The sequence below is a fragment of the Sceloporus occidentalis genome, unplaced genomic scaffold, assembly GCF_023333645.1.
Source record: "Sceloporus occidentalis isolate IW3139 unplaced genomic scaffold, rSceOcc1.0.p SCAF_4, whole genome shotgun sequence".
NCBI lineage: Eukaryota > Metazoa > Chordata > Lepidosauria > Squamata > Phrynosomatidae > Sceloporus > Sceloporus occidentalis.
In genome coordinates this window covers 36,541,921-36,546,756 of record NW_028316984.1, presented here as the reverse complement: position 1 = coordinate 36,546,756, position 4,836 = coordinate 36,541,921, and positions in this window count along the sequence as shown.

Below are 4,836 nucleotides of genomic sequence, written 5' to 3'. Positions count from 1 at the left end.
CTTTTTATCACAGTGTTTTACTGTTGTTATGCTTCAGCTATGTTTCTCCCCCTTCTTCATCTGCTAACCTTTTCTATTCAGCCCACTCTACATTTGTTTGTGCTCTAATGCTCTGGTCTTTTAATGCAGAGGTTCCCATTCTGGCTTGTGTCCTTGAGTGACGAGTCATCACTAATTTTTTTCTGAATTAGAATCTAATTGCTAAATTTAGATTTGGATTTTACACACTGATTTAAAAGCTAATAATAATAATAATAATAATTTTATTTATATTTCCTGCCTCTCCCAAGGATCGAAGCAGGATTACATCATTAAAATAATATAATACAATCCAACAAAGCAATCTATAAAATACTAATACTGAATTACACATTCCTATTAGTTCCTTAAAATATACAATCATCAAATAGTTATACAATCATAATCAGGGTGGAGCCTTAACCATAGGAGTTTATCAGACAAGGGAAATTGGAAGTATAATCCAATGGCAATCTGAACGCAATCATGGGGTTTAATGTTATTGCGTGATAGACAACCACACGCAATTTTGGGCAATGGGAAGGCAGTCCGAACGCAATCATGGGGTTTCACGTTATTGCGTGAGAGGTGATCACATACAATGGCAAGCTATTTTCAGGCAATGGGGAGTCAGTTCAAATGCAATTCAAATTCACATAAATTCGCTGAATTAGCAAATTCACGTGAATGCGTTCTGGCCCCACTTTCTTTTCATTCGAAATTAAGAGAAATTCCTCCCGGGTGATAAACACCATGGTCTCTCATAATGGATAAGCCTGGATTTTTTTTTTTAAGTTCAGTTTGTTCCCTTTGTATGTACACATTGTATGTGTATCACTAAATGGGGTCAGATATTAGAAATTAGATTTCTTCATCTTCAGAGGTGATATTATTATTGGAGGGGTGCAGACATTAATCAAACATTTCCTAGGGGTGTGAGGCATAGAAAAGGTTGAGAACCATTGCTTTAATGGCATCTTCTCACCTGAAATAGTCTTTCGGCAAACCAAGTTGCCACAGAGCAGCAGTTACCAAATGTATAAGGGGGAGAGGCACCATTTCCCTCTAGAATTGCTGCCCTGAAAAGAAGGTGACAGGGAAAGTAATTGGAACATAGCTAAAGGAATAGTTTTCCACTGGATTATTCTAGATCTGCTTTTGTGTTCTTTCTCAGAGGTGAGGAAGGAGAAAATAGTTGATAGCTAGGGCTTGGACAACACTCATTAGAGATTTGCAGCCAATTCAGTTTTCAACAAGGAGGGTGACAACAGACAAAATGAAAGGAATAAGATAAACATTGGGACAGTTAATCTACAATGAGGTTATCATTGAAATGAGATTGTAAAGAATACTGAACAGAGTAATTGGGGTGAACAAGCAAGCTGTTTATTTATTTGATGAGGCCAAATCAGATGCTACTTTAAATGCATTTAGCAACCACAACTGTGTTGTTATACCAAGCACAGAGAGGACATTTTAACCTAGAGATTTAAGACTTCCCTTTGCAGCTAGACTCCAATAAAAATACCTTCACTCCCTGCATGTCACTTATTCTTAGGTGGAAAGCTGCCATCCTTGCAAGGGAATATGAAAGAAAAGCTCAAAAAGATGAATTCTTGGACCATGAGCCTGAATATGAGAACATATGCTCCCAGCTCCACAGTGTGTGCAAAGCAAGTGTGAAACTATTGTGACCCTCCAGGTGGTGTTAGATACATTCCTCACCATTGACAATATTGGCTTGGTCAGCAATGCTTTCAACTGGTATTTAAGCCTATTAAATTGTTACTCATTCAGTTTTTATAAGGCATTTGCATGATGTCATCACAAGTTATATTTATTTATATCCCAAAATTGACACTCAAGACTGCTTACGATCTTAAAAGATCAATAGAGCTAAAAACATAAAAAGGAGACATTAAAATGGGACTTAAAGCTATTCACAATATTAAAACAATTCAAACCTACCCTAAAAAGAGAAAATGCTATTGAAAAGCTATTACAAACTGTCCCATATGAAACAATACAACACCCTTAGTTTGTTCTTTGAAAGTTCTGTTTTAAAAACTTGTCAGAATAAAAAGGGGATTACCTGTAAATACAAGGACAGTAAAGAGAGGGCCATTCTAAATATTCTCAGTGTGTCTTGGAATGTTTGTAAGATTCTCGCTGGTGATCGTTTACATAGATTCACAGTTTTATCTTATGCACTTAGACTCAGAAGTAAACTCAGCGAGGCCTTGCTCCCAAATAAGTGTGCATAGGATGGCATCCTGTAATTTTAACTCTAGGTGCATTTCCAGCTCTGCTACAGTTGCTCTTTCATACTTGAGATACAGCTTTGCTTTATGTCCTTATATGATGAGTAAGTACCATATCTCCATACTACTCATATGGATGTGCACCATCATGCTCTCATCTAGTCCCTTTTTAACTTCTGAAGAAGTTGGCTAGAATGGCCATGAATGTTTATGCCAAAACAAATTACTTAATCTTCAAGTTACTACAAAAAAACATCTTTTTATATCGAGAGCACTTTTTGCTATCCTATTATTAATGGAGATCTGAGTTATTTGACTTAACACATAATTTTTTTTAAAAGCCCACTAAAATATGTGTTAATTGTATGTTATGTACAAATACCTGGAATGGTTTTCCAATAGTAAAATATTTCATGTGCGGGTTTAATCTTTATTACTGTATTCGGTGGAAGGTAGGTCTGGTGAAAAGCTCTTCCATCTGTGCCACAACAAAAGTAGGGCAGAAGGAGTATCAACAGCATTGAAAGAAGCCTTTGATTCGTAGGATTTAAAGTCATGCCCCTTCCCTAACAAGACAAACAATTACACTAGTCTTGAGGGCATAGAATAATTACCGTATTTTCCAGCGTATAAGACAACCTTTTAGCCCTGTTTTATACGCTGGGTTAAGCGTTCGCCAGCCTCCACAGAGAAAGGCAAATGGCGTAACCACTTCTCCATCTCCGGGGGGGGGGGGGTCCTTGCAGCTTCCTATCCCAGCAGGCACTGCGGCCAGGCTCTCCCTTTCTCGCTGCCATTACAGCTGAGCTGAGAGAATGGGAGGGGCTGGTTTTGGGGGCTGGAAGCCAGAAAAAGTGGCGGAGAAACAGCTCCAGAGCTGGTCCGGCGGGAGAGGGATGGTCGGGCCGAGGGAAAGAACCGGCCTCTTATGCCTCACCGCCACTGCTGCCTGGGATGCTCCGCTCCAGTGGCTTCTTCCATGGTGTCAAGTGCTCTTTTGGGCCAGACTGCGGGAGGCCCTACTGCCACTTCTGACACCCTCCTTCCAGGCCTCTGCAGAGGCCCCCTCAAGCTGGCGTGTGTGGGCACCAGACCCCCTTATTTCGGCCTATAGTAGACCAGGGCACTGCCTGCACGCAAGTTGGGGGTCGTTTTATATGCCCAGTCATCTTATACACCAGAAAATATGGTATTTTCACTTTAGTTAGTGCCAAAGGGGGTATTTAAAAACATCATAGTGGAATGGGAGGGGAAATGCTATAAAACCCAGGACCCCATGTTTCTGTCTTGGTTAGCATAAACAAGTGGAGTTTTTATTTCACCACAGATTTTTCTCTTCCCCTGTCCATGCCTTAAGATTGCTGATCCCATGAGGTTTAAAATTTGAATCAAGAAAATGTCACTTTTAAAAAAACAGGTTTGTTTTGGGGATTTTTGGTTTATTTGGTCCTTGTAATTCATGTAAATATTGTATGGCACTGCAACTAGATAGAATACATTTTCCCTTTATTCTTTAGGCTGCGATAATAAAGGCATTGTAAATGATAAGACAAAGAACCAGTAGTGTTTTGAGTGTTAGCCTAGGATTTCAGGAATCACAGGCTCAAATCCCTGCTCAATCACAGAAACCCACTTAGTGATTGGGGGCAAGTCGCACTCTCAGCCTAAGAAGAAAGCAAGGGAAAACCTATGAAGAAACCTTGCCAAGAAGCCCATATATATTGTCATTGACATAGAGGCCCACAAACCCCAGAAACTTAAAATTCTAATTTTACCCTGGCTTAAAGTTTTTAATGGAAATATATGTGCTACCTAGGAAGACAATTCTGAAAAAGCATTGGAATTTTTGTTTTAGTCCAGTTGTCCAAAGATGGAATGTTTTCCACTTTACATCACTGTCTACATGTTAGGACTTTACAGGATTCATGTTACTGGGCAAGGGGAAAATCTAGATTGCTAGTAGTTACTAATCTTATTTGCTAGTAGTTAGTAATCTAAAAACATATGATGTGACAATTTTTCCTAAGAAATATAAGCTGGTTTTCCTCTTGTGGCTTTCTAAGGATTACCAGAAGGCTCAAAACAGTAGAAGGAAGATCTGTGATATTGACTAGAACAAACGAAGTCCTTCACAGTTGTTCTCATTGAGAAGGAAGCTGCCTTTTCCTTAAAGCAAATAGTAGCTGTGGAGTCTCAAATTCAGATTGGGACTGAGATGTGGTCAGAGGTTTCTTCCATGCTGTATTTCTGATCCAGATCATTCCCCCAAATGACTGAACTTGCAGTTTGTCTCATACTCATACTTATCGTATATATTCATCTATAAGTCAAAAAATTTGTGCCCAAAAAGTGACCACAAAATCCCAGGTTGACTTATTTATGGGTCAGTATAGTATGATAGCAGCTCTTTCAGAATTCCTCATGCGGTCAGGAGATCAGTTTCTTTCTCTCTTGAGCCAAGCAGAAAGAGCCCTGGCTGATTGATTGCAGTTAAACAGAGTCCCTCTCCCGCCCATGCTGCCACTATCTGGGCAGTGAAGGCTGAAATGACAGATGA